We start from the raw sequence: 6813 nt of genomic DNA, 5'->3' as shown, positions 1-6813 counted from the left end.
CTATCACTGAGGATGAAAGGTGCACTGTAAATGTAATTATTCTTGATTAATTGATGCATACAAATTGCAGCATAACATTAAATGAAGTGTTTGAATGGCAGAGATTACTTGTATGCTGTTGCTGTCTGGTTTTTTTGCCCTGAGGATCACTTCACATAGACACATGTGAAGCAACTATTGATTGAAAAAGCAGGAGAGACTAGTGTTTCTTCATAAATTACAAAACATGATATATATGTATTTCCTCATAAACTGCAGAAGGTATTAAAGTCAGCCTCTGAGACACCTCTTATGCATCAAAACCACTGTTTTCTTTGATCTTACTCATTTGCATTTGTGCTAATTTATCACCTTTATCTATTAAGCAATAAACATTACATGTTCATAAGCATGATCTTCCTGAGATAAAAAGACATTTCACACGCAACAATCCTCTCAAAAGCAACCAGCCAAGCAATTGGAAAGGAAGATCATTTTGATTAAGTAATAAAAATGTAGTTTAGCATGTTCTATAAATATTACAAGCCAAATACTCCCTTTCCATTATATAAAAAGAGAAAAAAGTAGAAGATTCAGGCCGAGAGAATGGAAGTGGGACATACCAGGCTGTTTGTAGGGAAGGAAAGAGGTCAGAATGAAGGCTGAATCTGCCCCTCCCCTGATCCCATGGGAAACACGGAGTAAGTAATGTTGGTCCTTTCTTGTTTTCCTACTCCATGTACTGAAATACCCTCCTGAAGGGAAACTGGGCAGCCAGCAAAGGTGCTTGTAGGAACATGGCTCAGACCATGGAAACTTGGATAGCAGTGCAGATATCTGGGACTTCCATACAATAATCCTAGCTTCCATCCAGTTACCTCCAAGAGCATCAGGCAATGTGAGCTGAATCCCAAATTATTCCAAAGAGGCATGTACTGACTAATGGAGAAACTACATCAAATCTCAATGTTTCCAATCCCCAACACAGTGGTGGCCCACATAAGGAACTTCCACCCCCTCTTTCCTCCACATCCTCCCCGTTTGTGCCTACAATGGAAGATCGCATGCTGAGCTAATATATTGTACGCTATGATGTATGCTGAGTTAATCATTTTAAACGTAGTTGTGGGCATCTGCTCACAGATTAGATAATATGCTTAAACCTCAAAGCTTTGTGGGATAGCTCTGTTGTGTCTCTTCACTGCTATATGTAATAGCCAGATTTATTTCTCTATTTCCTTTTTTCAACATGTGTCGGAATGGTTCTATCATAAGGTTTCTGAAAAGGAGAGCTTTGCCCTATTGTCTGAGTGGTGGTGTCTCTTGTAAAAGGGAGGATGATTAGCTTGAGTTTCTAAACGGTTTATATGAGGGGGAAATCAACAGCAGTAATAAAGGATTTGTCTCTCTGATTGCTGCTTTTAGCTCTCGCCTCTGTCATTTGTGATGTGAACTGTTGTGATAGCTGTCAATACATTGAATGGAAATCAAGGTAAAACAGTCAGGGCTGTTCTTTGTCCTAACTGATTTTTTCCTCCCACCATCACTGGAGGCCATCTTCGGTCTATTCAGGGTTTACATAAAGTGAAGTGACACACATACACACACCTTGTTCTTTTCATTAGACTTCTAACAAATTTAAATCAGAGTGATTGAAGAAGGGTCCCTATTAGCCGCAAATAACTGGGGTTATTAGACAAGTGATTGATAATTAGGGCAGAAAGGCTTTTAAATGTATGTAGTAGGTTTTTTGACATGGAGTCAGTACTGACTCCACTTTTCTAGAAGAAATACATTAACATTTTTTTTCTCTTTTTAAGTGCTGAATCTGCATAGGTGCCTGTCTATGCTTCAAATACAAATATATGTGCCCAAGTGTTCGGCTATCATGGTGATTGGCAGGGAGAGTCCTATTGAAATAACAAACTTCTCCTGGCATTAATGGGTTTTGGATTAGGCCTGGTATGAAGAGCTAGGTTAACCCCTAACTGAACCCCACTAAAGAAGTCATTTACATACACAATTTAGGAATGTGGGATTGCCATACTGGATCAGACCTGTGATCCATTTATCCACTAACCTGTCTTCAACGGTGGCTATGTGCAGATGCTTTAGGAGCAGGTGCAAGAAACCTCCCAATCACCAATAGTTGGTGTTTGACTAAGCCCTGAAGCATGAAGTTCAAAACGTCTCTTCCAAAATTTCTGTTGGAAATAGCTAATATAATTATAGATATTTTTCCATATCAATATCCAATTCCTTTTTTATTTATGCCAAGTTCTTGGCCTCAATGATGTTCTGTGGCAATGGGTTCCACTGTCCTATTGCACATTGTGTGAAAATGTATTCCCTTTTATTAGTTTTGAATTTGTCACATTTTATTTTCCTTCAATGTCCTCTTATATTTGTTTTATGATTGAGACAGAGAGGGAGAGCAGAAGCTCCCAATTTTATCTGTGCCATTCATTATTTTATATTCTTTTATCATTCCCCTCATCTCCTTTCTAAAATAAGCGATCCCAGTCTCTTCAATCTCTCTTCATACATGGTTTGTCCATGTCCCTAATCCATTGTCATCCTTTTCTGAACCTCCTCTAATTGTACAATACGCCCAATGAGATGGGGTGATGAGAACTGCATACAGTATTCCGGATGAGTCCGCACCCTATTATTCTCCATCCCATTCCGTACACATGCTGTTTTTTTCATGCTCATATGAAGTTCTCTATAAGCACAAAGAACATGCACATATTTTGAGGCCTAGCTGATCTGACACATTATCTCTAAACACTTTGGGGGTGTGAGAGAGAGAGATGGGGCATTGTGCCCCAGCCAGGGCCAAAAGGCCTCAGTCCTGTCAGTCCTATTTAGGTAGCCTATTTAGGTAGCTGTGAGCCCCGTCCTGCAATTCCTGCACTGGACTTAGCTGCTGGGCTTTCTTTTTCCTGGTGGCTGACTGGGGAGTAAAGCAGTCAGGTAGCTCCAACATGGGGAAAGACGCCTGGTTGAGGGCCAGGAGCTGTCTGAGGGCTGTAGCTGGCATGAGTCCTTTGTAGGATGCTGGGCCTGGAATGGATTGTTGGGAGAACCAGGTATCTATTAGTAGGTGTTGAGACAGGCTGTTGCAGGTGGGGCCCACCTGTAAGGAAGGGGCTGAATGCTGAGCCTGGCTGGGTAGAAGATACCTTTATTGTGTGCTTTTTGTTGTCCTTTGTCTAAAGGACTCTGTAATGCTGGAAGAGATTGAACTCTCTACCAGGACTTGTCCAGAGAGCCTTGTCATACCTAGAGTGGGAATAGGCCAAGGAGAATGGTGGGGAAGCTGAAGCAGAGTGACTGCAATGCCACATTATGCTGCAAGATGTAGCCTTGTGATTCTTGTGAGTTTTGATATTTGATACAGCTATAGCCCACTGTTAATTCTCATTAAACTGTGAACCCCATTTTATATTATGTGCTGAACACATTTAATTTTCCCAAAGGAAAGCTTGTTGAAATGGATTCCATATAGTAGCTCTGTCCAGGAAATGGCCTTGACACCTTGTTGAAGGACCATCACTGAGATGCCACCAAATGTGCAATGTGGGGCAGCCAACTTCAGATGGTTCTCAACTATTGGCTCATCCCATGGAACAACTGTTTCTCACTGGGGGAGGAGCCTGGAGCTTTCCAGCTGAGAACATGGCAAGAGGAGATAGTCTGAAGGAGTGCTGCTTAGAGCAGCACAGGGGCCATTCTCAGAACTGAAGGGCTCGCAGGAATGAAAGATAAGTGGGTCTCTGCCCACTTTGAAACACTAATAGACTTTGGACTCTCAAAAGGAGTGAGCTCAGAGTGGTGGAGGGTGCATCTCCGGACTTTTGTTGTTTTTCAGTTATTTGTAGCTCACTAGTTCTTTTAAAGAGTAAAGTGACTGTGGTTAAGAAACCGTGGCTACACCTTTGTTCCTTGCTTTCCTCCCATATTGTCCCTGAAGGGGTTAAAGTAGAAGCCCAGAGACCACAGGCTGTGTGGGATTCTGAGGGAGCATGTGTAAGTGATTGGATGAAAAGGGCTTTGGAAGGTTTCAGGATCTGGACCAAGTAGACTACAGTGTCCCACGTCCCAAGGAAAAACTCAGACGAGGTTTATGTCTGCCTTAGCACTAGAAACAGTGACTAGACTCTGCCTAGATCCAGTTGCCTTGGAAGCACATGAGACTCTCCCATTGGGTCCACTTGCAACAGACTGGTGACTGTACAGAGAGGCATTAGGCTATAACAATAAAATCAATAGGTGTAATCTTCAGAAAGAGTTGTTTCACATGTATTTAAGCACTAAGCCCTAAATAATCTTATCTGGAAGTCATGGAAATAATATCTGAAATACAAATAGTGTCAAGATTTAAAAAAAGAATGTAGTGAAGCCATATCTTAGGAAGGCATGGTCCTCTTTAGATGCCTCTGGGTCTGGGAGGTATCTTAAGGCATGCATGCACTCAGAAACAGACTAGGGATCTCCTTAACAAGCCTTAGAAAAAGGTTATGGCTGTGATAAACTGAAGATGCACACAGATGCACACCATCTTTTCTGGTAGGGGCCTTAAAAGGTATGCTGCTGGGGCTGAGAGCTCCCTAAGCCATATACTAGGATATTTACTCTGGTTAAAGCATCCTACAGTACATTCAGGCCTGGCTTTTCCAGGACAGACCATGGAAACCCACAAGGTATGTCTATACAGCGTTTGGCCTGAGCGAGCATCCCAGCCTGGGTCAATAGACTTGGGAAGTGGGGTTCACACTAGCACTCTAAAAGTAGCTTTATAAACAGTGCAACTCAGGCTCTGAAACCTTGAGAGAGAGATGGACTTTAGGTCCAAAGCTCCAGCCCAAGTCACAACTTCTCAAAGCGCTGTCTATACAGCTACTTTTAGGGTGCTAGCTCAAGGCCTGTGTTAGCCCGTGTCTGACCTAGGCTAGGATGCTTGCTTCCACTTCCATGACCATAGAATACTTTCTTAATGCCTCCACAGACGCAGCTTCTTTGGTTTCAAGTAGGACTGGTTGGAACATTTTTGACAATCTTTTGTTTTGTCAAACACTGTTTTGTTAAAGTTGAAATGTTTCACAGAGATGTATCAGTTTTGATTAACTTTTTTGAGTCCAGGGTTCTCTGGTCAGAAGATATGAGAGAGACTCTCACTCTATAGCCTGCACTATCCTGGGAGACATAGGTTCAAGTCCGTGCTCTGCTCAGTTCAGAATGGTCTGGGGTGAAAAACTATGCTCTGATTTGGACACAGCAGGCACTTCAACCTGCTTCTCTCACAACCCAGGTCTTCTCTCTCGTCCCCCAACTCAAAAAGGTCTTGATGTGAAACTGGATATTTTAACAAAATTCTGTTTTCACAAAAACATTCAAAAGGCTTTGGTTTTATTCCAATGCAGAACAAAAACAAATCTCTAAAAGTTGCCATGGAATGGAATTGTCGTCCTCTGGACACCTCTAGTTGTGAGCATCCCAAGCTGTAACAAGCTACACAGATACTAGTTTTAGGAAGCTTGCAAACTATAGCTGTGAGCACCCTAAATTCTCCATGGTACCAACTCCTAGTTTAAGAAGCCCACAGCTAACTTGCAGAATCTTAGTAAATAGCATAGAAATATGCATCTGGAGTCAAGGTCAATGTGGTGTTCCCAATACCTGCTTTACCAAACAGACTGCAAAGTTACACAAAGCACTGTGCCACTCCTTGCCTATTTACTTGTGTGATGGCAGAAGTCACAAGATGATGCTGTTACACATGGTATTACAAGTTCAATTTCTCAACATGTGAGCAGTGTATAGTCTTTGAAGAAATACTGCTTTGTTGTTTTGTGATGCAGTTCATTTTTGAGAGAGCTGTGACAAGTAGCAAACAAGTTTTCTCCCTTTCTCCCTAGAGTCAATTTTTGAGGCAGAGTTGCTCCCTGGGAACCAGGAACTGCTGTCAATATCAGCCAGGCTGAGACTTCTAAAAGATGAGACTTCCTGTTTGCTATTTGTTGCCCTCTAATGCAAAATAAATAGCTTTCACTAAGAAAATACCCAGGCCCCATGTCATTAACATCTGTTCCAACGGGAAGCTGGGCTTAATAGCCCTGAATATTTGCTATTACTTGGCAGAGAGAAAACAGCACTATGGCTCAGTACAAAGACCCCAAGAGATTCAATGACCCATTGTGCTAAGCCTTGTATAAATACGGAGTAACAAAAATCTGTCTCACAAGCCTTCTAAAACAATGAAAACAGATAAAGGGAAGGGAAGCAGGCTAAAGCATACAAGCATAGTGGTCAGGAGGGTGATATGGCTTGAGTCTCATTAGTTCTGTGTGTACTCTCCCCTCCCATTTCCCTTTCCTTTAGGCCTCATGACAGGAATATAGAATAAGAGAGACATGAACACAGTAAAAATATGTACTATTTTACACACAGTACATACCACCAAGAAAAACAGATCAAAACATATGAGGAATTATTTACAATGTTGAATATAGAAAGGAATGTTGTCAAAAAATGAAATCACCTAATGCTTTGAACTCTTGTATCTAAAATATGACCTGCCTCTAGTTTTGATTCTGCAATAATTACATATGTGCAATGCTGGTGTTTGTAAAAGGTAAAGCTATGTGTGTGGGGAGGCAGAGGAGTGGCATAAATCAGGCAAACTAGAGAAACTAGTGTTTCTCCTTAATGAAGTTGTACACACACACAAAATTGGGGCTATAAATTGACTACAACTGCATGAAGTCCTGAAATGATTCCTGTAATTGCTCAGAACCTTCAGTGCTGGGTGCCACAATTAATGAGACAGCT

Source organism: Emydura macquarii, unplaced genomic scaffold, assembly GCF_026122565.2.
Source record: "Emydura macquarii macquarii isolate MOO-44397 ecotype Brisbane River unplaced genomic scaffold, CSIRO-AGI_Emac_v2 contig_2897, whole genome shotgun sequence".
Classification (NCBI taxonomy): domain Eukaryota; kingdom Metazoa; phylum Chordata; order Testudines; family Chelidae; genus Emydura; species Emydura macquarii.
This window is presented reverse-complemented; position numbering follows the sequence as displayed.